This window comes from Hibiscus syriacus, unplaced genomic scaffold (genome assembly GCF_006381635.1).
Source record: "Hibiscus syriacus cultivar Baekdansim isolate YM2019G1 unplaced genomic scaffold, ASM638163v2 tig00111000_pilon, whole genome shotgun sequence".
In the NCBI taxonomy this organism is placed as follows: Eukaryota; Viridiplantae; Streptophyta; class Magnoliopsida; order Malvales; family Malvaceae; genus Hibiscus; species Hibiscus syriacus.
In genome coordinates, this window is record NW_024062947.1 from 3,720,660 (window position 1) to 3,745,167 (window position 24,508).

General features: G+C 32.7%; 1 pseudogene; it reads left to right on the top strand.

The window, feature by feature from the left end:
* Positions 1–14,764: 14,764 nt before the first annotated feature.
* Positions 14,765–22,882, top strand: LOC120149315 (annotated as a pseudogene).
* The last annotated feature ends 1,626 nt before the right edge of the window (positions 22,883–24,508 follow it).

Below are 24,508 nucleotides of genomic sequence, written 5' to 3' on the forward strand. Positions count from 1 at the left end.
TTTAAAGAGTCTCTCAATCTCAGGTTCTATGGGTTCCAATGGCTCATCAAAATGTCTTCTAGGCATACACCAAATATGCCTTAAAAAGAAAAAATTAAATATAAAGTAAACTATACAAGAATCAAGAAGAAAACATAAAATGTTCTGGCAAAACTAATTAACTTCACGTTGCTAATCCCCGACAACGGTGCCAAAAACTTGTTGTATGTTATGAGTACTATAAAATTATACACAAATAATGTGCAAGTATATACAATCGCTCAAGTAATAAAATGACGAGTGAGTATCATATCCACATGGATTGGTGGAAATTAGAAAGTTTAACCAAAGCAAAGCACTACTCTATCTAAGTATATTTAGTGATGATATGTACCAATGGAGAATGTCACGGTGGTGGATATGGATTGACAGTATGATGTGTTGGCAGATGAAAATGTAGTGGCAAGAACAGATTATAATGTTGAAAATGATAGAAATGTCAAGACAATGAAAAATGATAAAAACAGTAAATAAATGATAGACAAGCTTCCACGGGAATAAATGGTAAGGATTGATTTAAGGATGCTAAAAAATATCTCCCAAGCATATTTGATTTATCTAAGCGACACTTGCTCGACAGGGTTTTCTGAAAGTGCACCCGCTATCTCTAGTAAAGAAACTTAATAGAATATAATGCCACGACATCTCCTCTCAGTCTCAACTATGGCAGCTTATGCTATTGATGAAAACTACCCCTCTTAGTCATTGAAATCCTATCTTAGTCTCTCTCAAGCACTAAGGGATTAGGATATAGTACTACTATACCGGTTCTAAGCTTAAGAAAATACTACACCGCATTGCTAATGTGGATCTTACTTTTGTTTCTCTCGAATACTACAAGTATTAATGACTAAGTTTATCTCGAACACCTAGCCTTCATCTACATAATGGACACTCTCATACCTCCTACAAACTTAGAAGATGAAGCATTCATAAGCAAAACAAGTAAATGCAAAGGATAAATTTAAATCTACCATTAAAATAATATCAAACATTCATAAAATCAACCCCACCAAATAAGGTTAGTTCATGGTGGGGTTCGAATCGTCCATTAAACAAAACATGAAATTCATTCATTCCAGCAACTCAATATCAAATGAAAAATAACAGCAAAGGGGAAGATAGAAGAAGCCTTCGACGCTCACAGCCGGAGCTCTCCTCAACCACCACGACTCACCTTAGCTTGCCAGCTCCTCTCGGATGCCCAACTTGCCACTCCTTAGAGCTCGTTAATGGAGGAACACCACTAAGAGAATGGAATGAAGGATACGGTTGAGAAGGTGAAGAAAATCTAGCTGAATATGGTCAATGTGTCCTCATATTTCTCTCACATATGAGGTGTATTAAATAATAAAAATTATCCAATGGTATTAATGGGCTTTAACACTCCAGTTACCCATCATACCCCTAGAGTCACTCCTTGTACGTGAGTCTTATCCTCCCAGGTGGCAATGGTCCCCAACAGGATTATAACTATCAGACACGTGTCTTGCCAACTATCCTTTTATAAAAATATTTGTTTGTCTTTTTTGTGCCAGAAATTACAAGGCATTTTAATAGGCTTCAGGAACGTGTGATGTCACAACATTCCTTCCCAGTTCAACCTTTTGCTTTCTATTTCCTACACAACATAAACAACCATACCTTTCCCTCATACAACACATTTACAAGATAAAATAGCACCACCAACACTAACGCAACTATATGTAACTATGTGATCCTAAAATGACCGAAATGAGCTTTTAAACAAACAATAAATTGAGTGAAAAAGGCCTTAAAAATAGACTTTTTAGGGAGTTATCACTCAGCATCGACATTTTGTTTGATTCTTCACAAAAAGAGTTAGAACAACAATGACATTTCGCTCGATTCTCTACAGAATGATTTGAATTAGCGTAACCTTATTTTGTTCAATTCTATCATAGAATGAGGTAAATCTGTGTTGGCAATTGTTTTGGTTCCTCACAGAAGGAGTTGGGTCAATATTTGTCATGCTACTTGATCCTTCGCAGAAGGGGTTGGATAAGTGACAACCTTTTCACTTGATCCTTCACGGAAGGAGTTTGATCAGTGAAAATCTTACGCTTGGTTCTTCACAAATCAATTTGAATCAGCATCAACTCGCTGCTCGTTTCTTCATAGAATGATTTGGAACAACATCACCATTTTTGCTTGGCATCATCACAGAAGAATGTGGGCCAGCTTCATCACTTTGCTTGATTCTTCACAGAATGAGTTGGATCAGCATTGTGTTTTTGCTCTATTTCATCTTAGAAGAAGGTGAATCATCATTTCTACAGGAAGAATTAGTTTATATAGGAGAGCTCATTCAACCTAGACTGAGTCGTTGTGGTAGAATGGAGGGTTATATAGGAGATCTCGTCTCTTATGTCCAAGACGTTATGAAGATGAGGAGTTCATATAAGAGGGCTTGCTCAGATTTCTGAGTTGACTTTCGTCAGAGAGCGAAGGGTTCATGTCAGAAGGATATGGAGCTCGTGATTTGCAGTCAGCCGGATAAAATTGGTGCTTCTTGTCTTTGCTTCACTCTCCTTCCATGATAATGAGCAAAGAGGGGCAGCTGTCATCACCCATTTTATCTGGGTTGTGATACATGGCGTTTATAATATATAGTATATAATAAATATGTGGGCATAGTATACATATAGTATAGTTTAGGTATTAAATGCATTATATCATATAGTTTCATTTTTTCAGAATGTAGGTGCATATTATATAGTTGAATATATTATGTATCATAGTATGTAAATATTTGTGTAGCATATTATTAGTTGCACATTAAATAATTACATGTGTTAGATATTAAATAATAATAGGTGCATGTCATGTTGCATATTCATGTTGTAAATAATAATTGCATATTAGGTAGATAATTAGTATGTTAAATTGCATATTATATGGTTTAAAATTAATAGTCCATGTCATATTAGTATAGCCCATTTATTTTGTTGTTATAAATAAATAATAAGAAAACCCAAACCTAAAGGTCCATTTGTATTAGTATAGTCCATTTGCACTAAGCCCACATACATAGCCCACTTTTTTATTACAAATACATACATTAATAATAAATAAATAAAAAAATAAACAAAAAAAACCTAAAACTACTCCTTCAGCTGCCGGTTTTGATGTAATTTGGGGGGGGAAGTTTTTTTGTTTTGAAGGTCAAACAAAGTATTAATTTGGTTCTTTTTTAGGTGGCTTACATCATAAATCCATGGCAACAAAACCAAACAACTCCTAGCCATTGATGAGTTTTGATCCAAGGGATAGGGGGTACCAATCCTTGTGAAAAAACACAAATAGATGAGATCCATTGATGAAGATAAATATCCAAAGGCTCTCATTATGCCATGCCATCCATCTATGGAAAGGAAGCACAAACCCATCTAAGCCATTGAATCAAAAATAGATCCAATGGCCAAGAAGTTGTCACGTGCCAATCTGGTCAACTTCCTCAGTGAGTCACCGTCGTCCGCCGCCGTTTGCCATCGCTGCTAGTAGATTTTCGAACCATGTAAAAAATCACAAAAAATTAAAGGTTCCTAAGCATTCTAGATCCAAGTTTGTTCTAACCAATTTTGGGCGGGACCAGTTGGATCCGGAGCTAAAAATCCACATATAAATAGCTTCACCATTATCACCAATAAACACACAAGGATTTGGCAAGCTTAAGCAAACATCAAAGCATTTTGAAGAAAAAGAATCAAGAAAGAATGAAGTTTTTTACCTTTGTAGTTGGGCATCGCCATGACTCGTCGTCGATTCAAGGCTCGAGGTGAGCATCTCATTTTTTTTGGCTTGTTTTAAGCGGCAGTTTGGGTGGCCGGTGGTGGGCCGACATCGGTCGGCGTCGGGTTGGCGGTGGAGAAGGTGGTCGGTGTTGGGGCTTGAGTGTTTATTGTTTGGGCGGTGGTTTTGGGTTTTGAAAGAATGAAGAATGTTTGTTTGGTCTTGGTGTTCTTGAAATTTTAAGGGAAAAAGTTGGTTTAGATCTTTAAGAAACAAGTTGGATTTGTTTTTGGGTGTTGTTGGAGGATTAAAATGAATTTTTAAAGATGAACATTTGATATTTATTAGGAAATATGGGTGTTTGATCTTCCAAAAACTAATTTCGGGTGAGTTTTGATGTTATTTTTGGATCAAAGTTTGGTTTTTGATCAACAAATGGATGAATATGAAGAACATTTGAGGTTTTTTTGGGTTTGCCTTTGAATTTTCGGTTAGGGGTTGAGAGCATTTGGAAGAGGAGTGTTTTTTTGGAGGTGTAAAAATGAGCTTGTTACTATTTTTTGGGTCTTATAGTGTGTAATTTTTGGGATATTTCTTTCATTAAAACACTACACTTTACGCGTGTTTTTATTATTGGCCTTGGATTTCCATTTATTTTATTTTAGTTACCAATTGTTTGTAATTTGTACTCTGGATTTTAATTGAATTCAATTTAATCATCAATTTCTCTTCAATTCCCTTTAATCTTTTATTGAATGAGTTTAATTGTTAATACTAATTGTTAATTTGTAAATCTTTTAAAATGGCCACTTGTTTAATTATTAAATAAAACATTTAGATTTTTCAATCTTTTAATTTGATCACTAATATTAATTAATCTTTAGGTTATTTTAATTAAGTCTTAGCTTTTAAGTTATTTAGTTTTTAATTAAAGCCTTAGTTTAGATTCCTTAATTAGAAATCAATACGTTTAGTAATTACCTTTTAGGTTTATTTTCCTTAATAATATTAATTAGAAACACATGAGCATAAAATCAAAATTAATTAAAAAGGATATTCTTTTATTTCTAAATATTGAAAGGGGTGGTCTAAAAATAACTAGACATCCCTGTTCAATATTTTTCGAATAAATACATATTCTATCAAGTGGTCACTGTAAAAATTAAATAGGTTAACTAATTTTAAACGAAAGGGTAGGGGTTCATTTCTACATTTAAATTGCTAAGGACAAGTTGTTTGATTAATGTCGAATGCTTGGTCCTCGTTCTTTAAATTAAGGAACATCCTTATTCTTTTATTAATAAATTGGCTAACTTGCACATTAATTTTCTCTTTTAGGGTTTAATAATTGATTAATTCTTTAAAAATTTTAGCATGACAATATTTCATTATTTCGATTAAAAACATGTGAAATAACTGCCTTAATTTTGATTAGGGGGTTATAGTTTCTTCTTTAATTGGGAATAACAAATATTGTACGTTTCTTTAAAAAATTTAGAATATTTTTAAATATTTTACGGAATAAAAGGATCATTGATTAAATAAATATTCGAAAATCTTAATTTTTAATATAGGGAAAATTTATAATTGGAGGTACTAATTTTGGGTGCTGTGGGGTGCTAATCCTTCCCCAAGCATAATCGACTCCCGAACCCAAAATCTCTAAATCGCATACCAAATTCCGTCTTTTTAAAATTTTTATTTTAAAGAGTGTATCCCGAATTTTCAACCTACCTGATCCCAAAGGTTGATGGCGACCCCAAACTTTTCAAAACATTTCTTATTTCCAATTTTTAATTTATTCCGATTTTCGGAACGTCAAAATGGTCGTCGCAACACCAAGAAAACTTGTCTCGGTTTAATCAGTCCAAGGAAGAGCCCAAGGAAAACTCACTAGGGGATTATTGTTTTCCCCCTCCAATTTAGTTTCATTTAATTTCATTAATGTTGTTTTCCCATACATTGAGGACAATGCACCTCTTAGGTTTGGGGGTGTGTCCATTTGTGTTGTTTACATCATATTTTAATAGTTGTTTTTAAGATTTTACATGTGTTACATTTCATTTGTGCATGTTGTTTGCATTATTGTGCATTTTATTTAAAACATTTAGGAAATTGAATATATAATGTTGTCAGATTTAAGGAATTTTTAGTGGACTTTTGATGATGCTCTATGATGAACAATTGAATTATAAAATGCCATGGGAATGTTCTAGATACTTGTTAGGATTAGGATCCCTAGAAACCTTTTTATACTATAAGTGTATGTTCTCAGTACTTAGAGATCTTAGAAATTTTTGAATTTTAATTCTTACATTTCTTTAGTAAATGTTGTAGCAAACATATAAATCTTTAGGAATAGAAACTGGAGGAGCCTGGGACTGGCTTTGGTAAAAAAAAAATGATTTGCATTTATTCCAGTTTGCTAAAGGCACCGGAAACTAGCTTTAGCAATGAATATGGAAATGAAAAATCAAATAAACGGGAGTGACCTGCATCTAGCTCCAGCATTAGTATAGGTTAGGAGGTTTGCTAAAGCATTGAAACCTAATAAGCAAGTTAAAACATTTTCTCTAATTTAACTAAGTATTGATTGAATACTCCTAAATTGCACACTACTGCACTTTGTGGATTCTGATTTTAATGAGTTGGCATTACATTTCCTAATTAGAGATAAGTAAATTTTGTCACTTCATTGACAGCAATGAAAAACTCTGAGGGCTGAAAATGAAAGTTAAAATCTAACTTGGTTTGATGGTATTATTATGCAACATTATTATTTAGAGTAGTTACATTCCATGCATGTAGTTGCTTGAGGACAAGCAATAGTTAGTTTGAGGTTATGGTAAATATCTAAAAGTGTAACACCCATTTCTCGTATCTATCCCCGAATACGAGTTATAACTGTCACATCAAACATTTAAAACATCCCTCATTTGAAAATCGGTAAAATTTTATTTCTTTTAAAATTCACCAATTTAACCTTATTCAATAAAATCACTTAATCACGTAAAATCAAAATATAATAATTTAACATCCAAATCAGTTCCGATTTTAGGCAGAAACATGGCAGTTCAATACTGTTTCATGAAAAGAGTGAAACTGCCTGAAAACTACCTATTTTAAAATTCATTTAGTTAGCAATTAAATTATAATTTAATAAACTACTAACCATATAAACTACTATTTATATCTAGTAATATCCTTTATAAGTTAACATATTTAATTATACAAACCGAATAAAAACCTAGTTATTCCAGAGCAAGCATAACATATAAAATATGCATGTCAACTAGAAATGACAAAATCATCTAAAGATGTCATACTGATACTAATGGTCTAATCTGATCCTCAAAAGGTGATGTCAAGTCTAGCTCCTTATTCTTATCGTTTTTCTTTACATACGCGTGAAACAATCACATGCTAAGTATTCACTTAATGAGGCATATATATAAACTAAAGTAAGGTATTTCAAAATATGAAAATATCATAAGTAATCAAAGTACCGTAAATATTATATAAAAATATATGAACATATAAAACTGACTTATTAGACATACAATGTCAAATCAAAGAAACGTAACTTTTAAAGCATCCAACTTCTAAACACCTTTAGGCTAAATATTTCGATTATCTAACCACCATTTTCATAAACGCATGGTATACCAGCATTTAAAATTCCATATTAATACATATTAATTAAAAATATGCATACTAATATGTGTAAACATGTGAACAGTGCATGTAAACACAAAAATATTAGATAATATATATAAGTAAAGAAACAATCAATTGTGTCGTGGTATAAATCACTGCCTTAGAAGTGAATTCGTCCCGCTGTGTGTAATCGCTATAATGGACGAATGTGTGTAATCGAAAGATGGAGTGAACTCTGATGGTATTGCTCTTCTCTCAACTCAAAACAACACTCTAAAGAGATTTATGAAAAAAAAAGAGTGTTTCTAAAACAAACAATTGCTTAGGGATATTAGAAACATTCCTCTTATAGTGTCTAATGAAATGGAAAAATGAACATCCATTTATAGGCTCAACGTAGGGGTAAAATAATAAAAATTCAATAGCAGTTATAAAATAATTAATTGTCATAAACATTATTCTAATGACCATAAACAATATTAAATATTTTGTAACAGCTATAAATGGTAAAATATAAACTCTGATAAATAACATTCTATCAAGAGGATCATATTTAAAAAGAAACACATAAAATCCGAATCGAATCACGCCAAACAATTCATACCCTACTTAAAATTCTTTGTATTACCAATATGATCTTGGGTCGTCAAATATAAGGTTGGATCATAGTTTATCTTTGCCAAAATGACATCGTTTAAGCTGAAAACACATTAAAAAAAACCAGGAAGAGGGTGGCTCTTAACTGGGGAAAGCCCTTACTATGGTCGAATATAATCCCTCTATCCGAAAATAGTCACACGTTTTTCACCAAAAAGATTTTAATCCTTATATTAATAATATGATTTATCTAAAAGCAGTATAGATGATAAAGAAGATAAAATAAGAGGGACATGAATAAGACATTATCAGTCTAGAAAAATAATAAAATAATATAAAAATCTAATTATAATGAAACTTGTAAATAAATTTGAAACAAAATATTTTATTATAAATGATTAATATGTCGAATAAAAATATTTAACAACCCTACCAATGATATCACACAACTCATGTCGATTCTGTTAAGCAAGTTCTTTTAACTTGCTCCTTCAAAAACTTATCCTTTTAACTTTGTTGAACTTCACAATTTTCAAACATTCAACTCGGTGATTCTTCAATCACATCAGTTAAGAAGAATGATCGTGAACCACTATCTTCATCCAAATCATCAACATTGATAGCATTATAATCATTATCTCATCGTTTTAATTAATGATCTCTTCCTAGTTAAAGTCTTAATTTAAACCGATTGGTCTTAATTTAAACCGATTGGATCAGACCCTTAAAGAATCATAAAACCATCGTATTAATTGATCGTGCTTCGTAAGCAACTAACAGAAAATTGAATTAATATAATTAATAATCCAAGCTAGCGTAGAAAGTAAAACTCGATCAGCATTTAATATCATAATCCCATATGAGTTAACGACGTGAGCCCAACAACTTTGACATTTTACTTATCAACTCATTCCCCCCAAACGCAACAAACTGCCTTTGACCTCGCCACCTCCGCTCCACTCCCGGCTATGATAATAGCCCATTAAAAAGCTACGCCACGCGCTGCTTCTTGTTCTTGGTAGAGGTAGGATGTCGTGGATTGAGTGGATGTATGTATTGTTTAGGGTAAACACATACTCATCTTAAAATTCAAAATTTTTTTAAGATAATTTTTATTTTACGATTGTCCTAGTTTGAAACTTATGTTATTAATGTACACAGGGACGACCCTGAGTTCAGGCATGGAGTGCGACCGCCTAGGGCCCAGGTTTAGAGGGGGTCAATTCTTGAAAATAATAATAATTTTATATTTTTAAGTTTTAATAATTAAAAAATAATAATTTTACATAATTTAACGAATAATTATAAAGTTAATCTAATAATAAAAATATATCAACAAAGATAAATACAAAGTAGAGTTAAAAGTGATGAGGAGGTAATAGAGTATTTAGTCTACGCCTAATAGAAATCTTATTATTATTACATAATAACCACTCCTGCTTTCCTTTTATCCTATCGCTCTAAATATTTTCCTGATTTTGATCTTCGTTTTACTGCTTTAATTCTCAGGTAATTCAATCTATAAACGATCTAATTTCTTCTTTCACCCCCTTATTTTAACTTCAATTTCACTTGTTCTTTCCTCCAGTTATTTCTTTATCATGTTAGGGTTTTCATCTTAGTTTCCAAAATTTTCAATAATTTGCATTCATCTTTTAAGTCTTACTTTCCCTAGTTGCAAGTTGGAGAAGAGAAGCCGAATTCCTTTTTGTTTTAATTTTTTATCTTTCATTTATAATTTTGGTTCAAAGGTAATTTAGATAGCCATTGTTGTTCATCTCTTCATCTTTATTTGAACTTTAAAGAGGGGTTTTGGCTTTTGACGTAAAATAAACGAAGTTTATTGCTTTAATTGTTGAAAAAATTAGCAAAAATAAGGAAAAGAAATAAATAGTTATTGCTTGCCATTATTTGACATATATTTCTGGTTTTAAATTATGATTTGTCTTGTGTGTAGTAAAGTTTTGTTATAACTTAAATGTTTTAAAAGGATGATTGATACAATTTGCTAAGGCTCTGTTTGCTTGATGCTTTTTGATATTTTTATTTTGGTGTTCACGTTATAACTATTAATATTTATGTCAACAGTGTCAATTATCAAATTGGGAATTTGGGATTTTACCTTACTCCAATGGGTTACAATTCTAATTGAAGAATCCATGTGCAATTGTTCTTTTTTTATACTTATTTATTAGAATTGGTTTGTGTTTGACTCTTTGATGAGATGTTGCCTAAAAACTATTTGTCTTTAAGTGAAAAAAGAAAAAAAAAGGAAGCGAGATGAGGAGTTAAAGAAGTCACAAAAGGGTGCTCTTGATAAATTTGTGTTTAAAAGGCTGATTCTCATGAAACTTTGAATCAATCAACTAAAATTTGCATACTGAAAATCCTGGAAATTCTGAAAATGTGAATGATGAAGTGAATGATCCAATTGACTTTAATGATGTGACAATTGATAAAAATGTTGAAAATTTAGGCATTGGTGAAGAAACACTTCCTCATTTGAATATATATGATCCTATAAATTGGGAGAATCTTGACAATAATGCAAGGGATGTATTAGTTGAAAAAGGGCCCATAAGAGAAATTGATCTTGAATTTCCTGTTGATAAATATTATAGACATTTCTCATATGTATATTATTCTAGAAAGTTGAGCAATGGTGAGACTAGTGATAGAAAATGGTTAGTTTATTCCAAAAATGTTGACAAAGTATATTGTTTTGTTGCAAGTTGTTCAAATCGATTAGTAATGTAAGTTTGTTAGAAAATGATGGCTTAAGTGATTGGAAACATATTAGCCAAAGACTTAAACAATATGAAAATAGTGTTGAACATATGACTAATATGAATACTTGGAATGAATTGAGAGTAAGATTGGATAAAAATCAAACAATCGATAAAAATTTACAAAAAAGAGATTATGAAAGAGAAAGAGCTTTGGAGATAAGTGTTACAACGAATATTCTCGGTTGTGAAATTTCTTGCTAAACATAATCTTGTATTTCGAGGATCTAATGAAAAACTATATCAAGATAACAATGGTAATTTTCTGGGATTGATTGAAATGATTACAGAGTTTGATGTGATTATGCAAGATCATGTTAGACGCATTCAGGATCGTGAAATTCATTATCATTATCTTGGACATAAAATTCAAAATGAGTTCATTTCCCTTTTGTCTCAAAGTGTGAGAAATTCTATCATTAAGATCATTAAAGAGGCTAAATACTTTTCCATAATTCTTGATTGTACGCCTGATGTGAGCCATCAAGAACAAAAGACCCTCACAGTTCGATGTGTTAATATATTAAATAGCAAAGTTAGATGTTAATATGATACATCTAGATTAGGACTCTTTAATGAACTACAAAATGTTTTGAAGTTTCTTGATCTTAATGTTGATGATATGAGGGGATAAGGTTATGATAACGGTTCTAATATGAAAGGACAACACCAAGGTGTTCAAAAAAATATTTCTTGAAATTAATCCAAAAGCATTATACATGTCTTGTTCTTTTCATAGTCTAAATCTCACTCTTGGTGATATGGCACATTCTTGTGTTAAAGCTATTTCTTTTTTTTGGAGTTGTTCAACACATATATGCATTATTTTCGGGTTCTACAAAGAGATGGAAATTTTTACTTGATAATGTTCCTGGATTAACTGTGAAATATTTATCAAATACTCGATGGGAGAGTCGAATTAAAAGTGTCAAAGATATTAGATTTCAATGTCCCCAAATAAGATTGGCTTTGTGTGAATTATATGAATCTTGTGAAAATGATGCAAAGTCAAAAAGTGAAGTTGAAAGTTTGGTGAATGCACTCTCAAGTTTTGAGTTTTTGCTTGGTGTTATGATTTGGTATGACATTTTATTTGCTGTTAATATGGTAAGCAAGAAATTACAATCTAAGTCTATGTGAATTGATACTGCCATAAGGCAATTAGAAGGTGTGATGTCCTACTTTGAAAAATATAGAGATGAAGGCTTTACAACTAGTATGAATGTAGCTAAAAGTCTTGCACTTGAAATGGATGTGGAGCCTATCTTTCCAACAAAACTTAGTGTGATTAGGAAGAAATTTTTTGGAGAGAATAATGAGGATAACGAAGTTGAATAGCCTGAAGAGTCATTTAGAGTCAATTATTTTTTGTTGTGGTAGATATGGCAATTACTTCTTTGAAGAATAGATTTGAGCAATTGAAGACATTTGAAAGTATTTTTGGATTTTTATATGATTCAAATAACATAAAGTCATTAGATGATAATGAGTTGAAAGAATGTTGTGCTCATTTTCATTCTACCTTTTCTCATGGCAATTCATCGGATGTTGACTTAGATAATCTTTTCTCTGAATTGAAAGTCTTACAAATGACTTTGCCGATAGAATTGTTATCTGCCACTGAAATTCTTAAGTTTGTCAAATCTGCAGATTGTTATCCGAATGCTTCAATTGCTTATAGGATTTTATTAAATGTTCCTGTGACCGTAGCTTCAGCCGAAAGAAGTTTCTCAAAGCTTAAATTAATAAAACGTACTTGAGGTCATCAATGTCACAAGAAAGGTTGAATGGTTTAGCAACATTAGCTATTCAGAAGGAGATGATAGGAAACTTTGATGTTGATGTTATTATCAATGACTTTGCATCTCAAAATGCTAGAAGAAACCGTTTCTTATGAGAATTTGTATATGTTGTTTTGTAGGTGAGAGATGTCAATTTTCGATTGAGAGAAACGATTCTAAGAGATGATTGAAGACATAATATGAGTAAATTGAGTGAAAATTGTGATGTCTCTTTATATATTTGGTAAAATAATGTTGGTTAATGTAATATAATCTACATGTATAATTTTTAATGAAAATTTTTGTTTGGCGTTTATCAAAATTTATTCTTGAATTTTAAGTTATTTTTTTAAGGACCCTTATCTCTTATTTTGTCTAGGCCCTTAAAATGTCAGGACCAACCTAAATGTACAATATTTTTAGATTCTTCATTAACCTAGTGCATATATAATCCGAAAGTTTAAATACAGATCCTCCATTATTCTATCAATAATTAAATCCAATTTCACAATTTTTTTATCAATGTGCATTAGTATCACATTAGATAAAAAGAAAATATCTTTCAAGTATTGATTTTTTTATCTGACATGTGGTTTGAAAATAAAATAATGATCATAACGTATTAAAATCAATCTTTGATTATTATATTTTACGTACAGTGTTAACATTTTAAACATAAAATACTTAAAATAATGAAAAAAAAACTCGTGATAAATGTATCATAGAATTGGATAGGTGAGAATGCTAGTATGAGCCATCAGTCTAAAGAAGTAAACAAAGTGTATTAATATTGCTATACTATTTCCTTATACCGTATTAGGGTAAACTACAATTACATTATTATCGTTATTCTATATTAGTTATTATATTATTCTTCTGTATAATACTATAATCGGTCATCAACATTATATATATATATATATCATTTTGATTACTTATAATTAAATATGTAAGGAAGAAAATAATGTAATATTATTAAATATTTTTATTTACATTTTAATATTTATATGGATTGACACGAATCAACGTATTTCAATGGTAAATGAATTGTTGTTATTCCTAGAGTTACGAGTTCAAGCATCAATGGTTGTAGTAAGGTGATTGAACGTTTATTGTCATATGGTTGAAATTATTTAAAACATACTCTACTTATAATCACTTTAGTTTAATAAAAAAATATTTATATAGATTGATCCAATAATTAAGCGTTAGACCAACTACAATTTAACTTAAATATATTTACATTTAGCAATCTAATAATTTAAAGTCTCGGTGATTATGCGTTCAACCTTTTCCCACATCTTAGGTTTGATTTGTTTTGACCTCGATCTAAACATTTTTTTATCCAATACAGAGGACAAGCTTGCTAGATCAAGGGTTAGCCCACCACTCAATTTTGCAAACCAAATAATAAATAGTTGGCTCTCCTTCGTTTAAACTCTTATATTATGTCTCTATTAATATAAAGATTCACACAACTTTATAATTAGGTTTAATATACTTTTGCACGAACTAACTTACCTCAGTGATTAAAAGAATCATTGTTATTCTTAGAGTTCATGAGTTTGAGCACCAACAACTACAATAGAGTAATTGAACGTCTATTGTTAAATGATTGACAATATTTAGAACAGATAATACTTTGTAATTACCTTAGCATATAAACCTAACATGTACCTAAAATTATAATTAAAAAAACATTAGACATATATTTTTAACTAAAAATTCTTTAAACATGAAAAATTAATTTAAAATATAATTTGGTCATCCTCTCGTATCACAACTTTCACGTTACCTAACTCTCGCTTACTTTTTTTTTTTCAAATCTATAAAATATGTTCTTAGGAAAGAATAGTACACGCAGACTCCATCCAATTGTACGTCTGATATTTTCTTTCAAGTGTTTCACACGCGCCGCTTTTTCTCCAGAAACGCCACGGTAGACGTAAACAAAATTATTATAGTATCTTGGTTTGCAAATATGGAATATAGTTGTCGATGTTTCGAACTTATAAATGATTGAATAAAAATAAAAATGGGGACAACGACGTCATGCCAACCTCTTGTATATATTTTTCTCATGTTCTTTCCTTTTTGATCGTAAAAGATTCTTCCGAAGCTTGCGAAAGATTCTTAACGTCCGGCGATAGAATGAGCTTGATAGGAAGACGGATCGGAAAATCTAATTTGACGGCGCACCATCAGCGGCAGCACTCCGATCACTTCCTTGGCACTTCGTTTAACAGCAAATACCTTCAATCCTCCGATTTCCTTTCTTCTGATAAGGTTTTAGATCTTTCCAATTTCTCTCGCATTTACAATTAGCATTTCGTTGTTCGTTATTTTTTATTTTGCCGTTTGGATAGGAGTTCGAATTTTATGGCGGGAAAATAGCGAGCAAGAATCCGCCGGAGCAGGGGACGCTGCCTGTTTCTTCCAGGTCGTTTAGTTTAAGGATGACCGGCGATAAATACGCGTCGTACCATGAGCTCAGCCCCGGTTTACTGGATTTGTATTCATTTGATACTGAACCACTTCCCGAGGTTTTACTCTTCTCGTTCGATTAGTTACCAGCTTTCCGGTTTTGTTAATTCATAGGTTTACTCAGCCTTATTCACTTATTTTAGTAAAATATAATGTAACCCCTCAGACTAATACGGGTAACCCGATCCGATCTGGAGTGTCACATTAGGACCATCGGAGTGACCCACCGTAAAATAGCGAAAAATTTAAAACTTTTATGAAAACATGAAATTCATAAAAAGATTTATTAGTATGCAGAGATAAAACAGATTTTCAGACTCGTACATAAAACAAAATACAATTACATGCCCCCTAATCACATGTACCATACTCTGCAAACAATGCCCGAAGAACTTCCTTACTGAAGTCGATAGCTGTACTGGTACAATTCCTGCAATGGTGAGTAATAGAGTGAGCTTCGGAAAGCTCAGTAATACAGAACTACCAGATGATGCTGAAGAATGTGTAGATACAGATAAACATATATTTCCTTATTGTTTCTGATATCTACATATTTTTAGGCTGAGCTGAGGTTCCACTGATATCTCAGGTAATAACAGACAGTAAGTTTTCATATAAGAGGAAAATATTTCGGATGACTAGGTTCAAGAGATCAGAATATGTTATCTAGTGTGTTCCCGCAAAACCAGTGAAAAGATATAGATCTTTTTAAAACATATTTTTAAAATTCAAAAACCATAGTAATCCCTCCAGCCCAACACATCATAATGTGTAGGTTTCTCAGAACCATACACCCCATGCACAACAGTAAGGCCCTGAGCACAAAGTCGAAGAACATGCATATATACTTCCTCCAACAATACCCCCAAATAAAACATTTACTGTCAATAAACGGAGATATCATAAAACAAAACATAATTCAGATCATATATCAGAACATAATCCAGGTCAGGAATCAGAATAGATTTCAGATCAGATGTCAGAACAGAATTCAAATCGGAAATCAGAAAAAATATTCATGTGAGTAGGGAACACAATAGAGTTTCCAGATATTATTCAGAGATGTTGGATAATCTTATCGGGCGGAGAAACACGGATCTTCAGTTTACCGATAAAATGTCGGAAGTTAGAATCACTATTGGAAGAGTTTATTAGCTGACGGAATCATCAGTTATTCAGAATGTGATTTATCGGGATCATCTTATTCGTACATTTTTTGGAAGCTCTACGTAATCAGAAGGGTATTCAAAATATTTTACATCAAAGTTACTAGTGTTTTCATACATAACAGAGTGATTTGAGCTGATAAGGAAGAACGAAGATTCTTGACTTTTACAATCTATGTCAATTGATCGGATTATAAAACAACTCGAGATGAACAACTCCCATAACTAATGCATGTTGACCAGTTCATTCGTTGCCTTTCCAGGTATTCACTCTTTAATACCAACAATTCTTGTACATAAATCATCTTCTGAGTCATCGCTGAATGGATCTTAAGGAGACGAACAAATATTCTAATGGTCTTTATTTCATTTCCATGTTTTAACTATATCAGGAAATGCCAACATACTTGATTTGTGGTTCATAACCCATAGGGATGATACATCATGTAAGTTCATCCGAGTTTCCAGACTTATCTCAATCACTTACTTAATCCTCAGTCATTAAGGTTACTTAATTTTTTAGTAGTCAAGTCTATTCCGGTTACTCTAGAGGTTTCCAGAGTAATTCAGACGTTTCTAAATTTCGGATACATATTGTACTTCCGTTCAGTTCATTTTGGTATTTGTAGCTGATTTGTATAACGGATATCCATTCTTAGTACTGAATGCGCTCTAGAGTTGAGCTGAGCTAAGTACATTCAGAATTATCATTGATCCAAACTTGAGGAGACGAACAAGCATTCAAGTGGCATCTATGCCATTAAGGTACTGATAAGGCACTAGCGTTAGTCGACCGGCTTAATTTGTGTTCCATAACTTTTAAGGGTAGAACAACACCTATGCTTATTTGGGTTCCATAATTAATCCAAGACATTTACTTAGTATAAGCCATAAGGGTATTTTGATCATTTTACAGATCTAGAGTATTTCAATCATTTCCTTCCGTCCGATCTTATTTTTTAATTCAAACTTATCATTTATTTCAGTCTTTTCTAACAATTATGATAAAAGAGCATCATCGATAAATTATTCCTCGGATATTTACTCATAACTCGGAGATTTACGGATTATCAGGAATTTTCTGTATAAACGTGTGAACTTAACGATGAAACTAGTAATTCATTGATTTAGGCATGACTTCTTGAGTACTTTTCCATTCAGGGCAATTCGGGCTATTTTTCCCTCTCAAGGGAAATCTCAAAATTTCTTAACCATATAATTTCGGTATTAAAACTCTTAACAAAGATAATTATAATTTATAGATTCTAGGGTTAATCGTTTTCCCGGATAATCTCTAAACTTTAAATTATTCCTTATCAACTTCTAATATCTTGTACAAGCCTTCTTGGGTTTAGAAATCGGTTATTCATATTTCTTAAGCAAAACTAATATTTTTCATACACATCAGTAGTTTCATCTGATCAATATGTCTTTACAAACTTCTTATCCAACTTCCAGGGTCAATTCTTGTCTTTTTTACAACATAAGGGCATTTTCATAATTTTACCTAATCAAAGTATTCATATAATTTATCATCCAAGTACTTTTAATAAGATAAATTATAATTTACAAATTCAGGACTGATTTCCTTATCACTCAATCACAGAACTTGTAATTCAATAGAGTCTTAACTAATATATCACTTAAACCGTATTCGGTTCGAATCTATCCATAATCAAACAGGCATAATAGACCAATCATATACATTCATGCATTTATCCATTATCAACATGTTCCAAAAAGCATAAAGAGGTAGTAATATATTACATCAATTTTCGTGCCATACTGATCGACCATTTAAACTTCACTCGAACGTCCTCGATCTTGAAATCAACTTCCAATAATTCATTGGATACATATCAACGGAAATTTCATTAAAACATAGCTTAATTGCAAAAAATGGATCGAATCGGGTGATTAATCAGTCAAAAACAGCTTATCGGGTTCAAATTTGACGAAACAGACTTCAGATTCGGATTCAGGACATCGAAAAACATAAAATACGACTTTTCGAAAATTTTAACTTTTTGGTCAAAGTCAAAGTCAACAGGTTTGACTGACGATTTCGAGGATTTCGGGTTTGAATTTGGAAAAACAGATTTCGAAATCAAACTCAAGACGTTAAAAAACATAAATATGATTTTCAAAAATTTTAACTTCTTTTGTCAAAGTCAATGGTCAACGGTCGGTCAACGGTCAACAGGTCGGGTCAACGGTCGGGTCGGCTCAAACTGGGTCAACTGCCCCAACTATTTTCGAACCACCCCCACTCGCAGGGGCGGCGCGTGAACAGCGCTACGGTGTCCGAAAAATTCTCGAAAAATTTCTAAAAACATTTTATGGCATTTTGAGACATTTACCAAGCTCGGTTCATAATATTGAACAGTGGAGAGCTATGAAACATCAGAAACTTTGACTTCCTCACCCCTTCACGCACCGACGACGACGGAGACACGGAGGACACCAGTGGACTCAGAACGATGCAAGGAACATGATGGTGCGGGAGGTGTCAAAAACGGGTGGCCGGATCGAGGTGAATCGACGGAAAACCAACGAAAATTGAGTTAAAACCGACAATACTTCCGATTGAAATTTACGACGAACGACGCCGATTCACAATGAGAGCTTTAAAGGGTTTTGTTCTTCGATTGACAACGAACACGATGGTGGTTTCAGATCGACGAACGATGGCCAGACGGTGGAGAAATCAAAGTTCAAAATCGTTGATCGGGAAGATGAAAATGGGAAAAATTTCTGGGAACTGAGCACAGGAAAGTGGTTTATAATTTTCTCCTAAAGAAAAATGGATAAATTAGGAGTTTGGTCACTGAATTTCCTGCACTTCCTAAAATGGTATAACTTTACGATTTTACACTTTAATCCTCAATTTCTCCCAAAATACAAATTAAAATCAATACTTTATAATTTCTTAATTTTTAGCCCCTAAATTGGGGTGTGACATATAATAAATTTTGTTCTTTGTTTATGTTTGATTTGGTCTTTTGTTAATCAATTGGTTGAATTCATAGTCATTTTGGCTGGCATTATATTTTTATTGCTTTATTCAATCAGGCGATCCGTTAAAGATTGTTAAATTTTCGTTGTTGTTTGAAAATTGCTTTCATGGATAATACATTTATTAGTTCCTTTCTCGCTTGCAGGCTTTTAACATATATGAACCATATCGATCAACCGACAAACTTTCAACCAAGCCACGAGGAATGGCTGAGAATAGCGTTCTTAAAAGCATAACGGTAGATAAAGAAAGATCTAAGAATGTTGCAAAGATTAAAGTTGTGGTATGTTAATTGAATGTCCACGCCGCCAAATTGCCCAAGTGATTACAAAATTATATGTTCATAATCTTTATAAACCATTTAGAAGGCACATACATACACAACGGCTCGAATTTGAAACCTTTAAAAGAACAAGATCCCTTTAATCAATGAGGCCACTTAATAATTCTTGTTTAGTCGTTGTTAAATAGCTAACAATAACTTCCAATGCAGGTGCGCAAGAGACCATTGAACAAAAAGGAAATAGCAAAGAAAGAAGAAGATATTATTACTATACTATCAAATTCTAAGGCACTGGCGGTTCATGAAAAAAAAAACTACAGGTTAGTAGCTGCCAGGGCTTCTCTTTTTCCTGCAGTTGTTATGCATTTTGAGGTTTATGTTGGGATTTAATAGCCTGGTACACTCGTTAACTTGACCTCCTAACCCACCAGTGATGACATCTTCAAGAGATTACTTGCTTAAAATCAGAAACAAAGTTAATTGCTATTTGCTTTGATTTTCATGGAAAACCCATATTGACTTATCATTTGAAAGCCTCTGCAACTCATGATAATCTCCACCGGCTGTAGCACTTTAGATCTTCCATGGTTAATCATTTGAGCTAGAAACAGTTTTTTCCCCTTATGGGATCTAATTAATTTTTACCTGTAAGTTGACCTGACAGTATGTTTAGAAGCATGAATTTCTTTTTGATGCTGTCCTGAATGAATATGTTGGCAATGAGGAAGTGAGTATATTCAAGATGTGGATAACTTTTAATGTTCCATTTAGCTTATTTTATAATGATAATTTTCTATTTCTCTAGGTGTATTGCGAGTCTGTGGAACCTATAGCCCCACTAGTTTTCAATAGAACAAAATCAACTTGTTTTGCATACGGGCAAACAGGTAAAGTAGCTTTCCAGTATTTGAAATAATGTTTTTGCCGGTAAAATTTAGTTGTTATATATATATTGTGTGGGGTTACAGGAAGTGGAAAGACTTATACAATGCAACAATTGCCTAAAAGCAGCTCAAGATATTTTAGGATTAATGCGCCATTCATATCGGAACCAAGGTTTCCGACTCTTTGTCAGTTTCTTTGAGATACATGGGGGCAAAGTCTTTGATCTCCTTAATGATCGGAAGTAAGTTACAATTAAATGTTTTCGGAAAGCTAGATGGATTATTCTATGGTTTATATTTCCCTGATTACTGATTAGAATTCTACTTTTGCAGAAAGCTTTTCATGATAGAAGATGGTAAACAGTATGTATAGTGGGTTTGCAGGAGTATCGGGTACTAGATGTTGAAACAATCAAAGAGTTAATCGAGAGAGGAAATGCGACCAGAAGCACTGGCACTACTGGTGCAAATGAAGAATCCTCGAGGTCTCATGCAATTCTTCAGCTTGCCATCAAGAGATCAGCTGATGGCAGTGAAACAAAGCCTGCTAGACTTGTAGGTAAGCTTTCTTTTATAGACCATGCTGGGAGTGAGCGATGTGCAGATACTACTGACAATGACAAACAAACGAGGTACGAAACATTTTGCCTCGTACAGTCGAGCAACTGCATAAACAAATATTTTTTTTTTCATTTGCATACACAATGTGTTGTTTAAATCATTAGAAACTGATTTTGTATTTCTGCAGAATGGAAGGTGCTGAAATTAATAAAAGTTTACTTGCTTTAAAAGAATGCATCAGAGCTCTTGAAAATGACCAGGGTCACATTCCTTTCAGAGGAAGTAAGCTGACTGAAGTTCTAAGAGATTCATTTGTCGGTGACTCGCGTACTGTTATGATATCATGTATTTCACCAAGCTCAGGGTCATGCGAACATACCCTGAATACACTCAGATATGTCGATAGGTGCGCGGTTCTATAACTAAAATCGAATCATAGACGTGACATGTGCATTTGTTTGAATAATGCTGTAGATACTTGCATTCCAGGGTGAAGATCCTATCAAAAGGGAACAACTCCAAGAGGGATACTCTGTCTTCATCTTCGAATCTTAGGGAATCAACCGCGTTGCCCTCGGCTTCATCTTTACCAACCGATATCTTTGATGACATTATAATCATTGTTCCTCTCGAAAAGAACTGACATGGATGGTCAGACCGGATGGAAAGAGATGCATTTCCCCCTCTTAAAGTGGAACGTGTTCCTAGTGGAAGCGCAGAAGGAAATTTGGCTGTAGAGTATCCAGATTATTACAAGGGTCTGAATGGAGTGGCCATGGATCCTTCAACTTTTGATGATAAAAATTCTCATTCAGATGATGATCTCAATGCCCTGTTGAAGGTGCAATCATTTATCCGATTATCGAATTATTTTTCATAATTATATAAAATTATGAAATACAATTCATCTTGTTTATTACTAGGAAGAGAGACCTCGTGTCTGCTCAGCGAAGGCTAGTGGAGAACACAATAGAGATTGTTCGGGAGGTAAAAGTACCATTTTTTTTTTCCTTTTCTCGAAGTAACCCTTCAAATATATGAAAATTAAAGACCTTGAACGCAGGGATGGACTTGAGGGATGGGATGGGATGGGTTGGGTGCTCCTTAAAATTTTAAAATTATTATATATTATAAATTTTTTATATAGTTTTTTTTATTAAAAATATGTTTTTATTCACGAAATTCTACAAATTCAAGTTCGTCACCTAAAATTTTGAAAATTCAAATTTATCCCTTTACATAAAATCGAATAACATAGTTATTACTAGGGATGAGCATGAGTCAGGTTTTTGGTCCACACGACTTGACCGGTGAACAAGGAGTCCTCCACCCAAGACCCGACCCGACCCGACCAAAATAAGTTTTCACCCGACCCGATATATAACTTAAAAACTCGACCTGACCCGAAATAATAAAAAAAGATTATTTTTATTCAATAAAAACAATGACTTCATTGAAAAAATAATATATAGAGGGGTATTATTATAATTATTCCTAAATATATAAAGTAAAATTATGTATATTTTTCGGGTTGGGTCGGATTTTTCACCCTAAACCCGAACCCGACCCGATCCGAACATCACATTAAAAAAACTCGACCCAACCCGAACTCGATTTTTTTTTAATAAAAATCCGACTCGATTGGGTCGGATAGGTTCGGAACCCTTCCCTAGTTATTACCGTTACCGATGGTTTCAGGAAATGAATCTGCTAGTTGAGGTGGAGCAACCAGGCAATCAGCTGGATAAGTATAGAACTAAATTAGATAACATTCTTTCACAAAAGGCTACAGGAATTCTGCAACTACAGGCCCGCGTGGCACATTTCCAGAAACGCTTAAACGAATACAACGTTTTAATATCTTCAGCCAATTGATAATTGAGTGTTTAAACTTAAAAAAGAAGTGTTACTTTTCTTAAAAGGTATATATTAAAGCAGTTATGTTTGTAGATATATTACTATTAGGAAAGCTATGAGCAATCCTCTTAAATTATTTAGAAAAAAAATTGAAATAATTTAAACTCCACTTCAAGTAACACGAACGAATAACGAAGATTTTTCTGTTACTCCTTTTTTATTTCCTACCCTTGGCTGGCTGTTTCTTTATTCAGTCCATGCATTCGTACCCAGATAAACTTGGGCTCTTTTCTGGGTGTAGTCCAACCCAAAATATACGTATACACCAAAAGATCTGAATGGAAGACCAAACCAAAGCCTTGAACTGTCAGCATACATATGTTGATTGAAAACTATTACAACCTAGTCTAGGGTTTGACAAAATAATTCAGCAATTGTTGAGATTTTCCGGCACCAAAAGATGGCTAAATGAGACCAACATTGCCGCCAGAAAAAAATTAGTGAAATAATGTTGATTTAGGGGTTTAAGTATTTTTCTATTGTACTTATTGAAATTGTCGTATAAATTTAACGACCTATAGTAAAATTATAGTTTTTTCTTGATGACTTTGCATTGATTTTGTTTATATCTTAAGGGATAGCCGTCACAAAAGATAATGACTTTTTCTTTAAATTAAAGGGTCGAAATAAAAGGAAGAAAAAACAAGTTAAAACACGAATCAACTTACCTCAGTTGTTAAAGTAGTCATTGTTGCTTCTAGAGGTCAAGAATTCGAGCACCAACGACCAGTAGTGTGATTGAGCATTCACTCTCAAATAGTTGAGAGTATTTGGTACATATATTACTTTGTAATCACTTTAATTTAATAAAAAATAAAGAAAGATTGCTAAAATATATAAAATTAATACGAATTTTATCCAAAATATAAATATGTATGGCACATGACGACAACACGCATATTACGGGTTTTGTTTCCAATCTCACAATAAATATATGTTTAAAATTCTTTATTTAAACAGTTAAAAATTATTTTTTTTAAAAGGGATATGTATGTTTAATAGAATAATAACATACAAAGATTGATCATTTTTATGAGCCTCATTAACAAACTTTTCTAAATCTAAATGGAAGAAAAAGAGTTCCATGACATTGACAACTTTAACAAAAGTAAATTTCCCGATTACACAGACTAGCTCTACATCATAGTAACAACCATACCCCAATGAACACATTACACGTCAAAGAAAATGCAAATAACACTAAAACTAGCCTTTCCAAAGAAACAAAATAACCCATAATCCACTATAGGCAATCCAAGAATGAGGCTGAAGACAAAGCAAACAACAACATTACAAGACCAACAAAGCCGACAACATATTGCCCTTGTCGAAACCAAAGCAACCTGAAACCCCAGAATCACGAAATAAAATATTTATTTGATCTAGGAGAAACTATAACTTGAAAACTCATGAACCAGACTAACAACAAAGCACACAGTAACATGACAAGACTATCACAACAGAAAGCGGATTGCCTTTATCAAAACCAAAGAAGCAAGAGATCCCACAAACACAAAATAAAGGACCTATATGATCTCGTAGAAACTAAACTAGGTAAACAACAAACAAGCAACAAACCTGTAA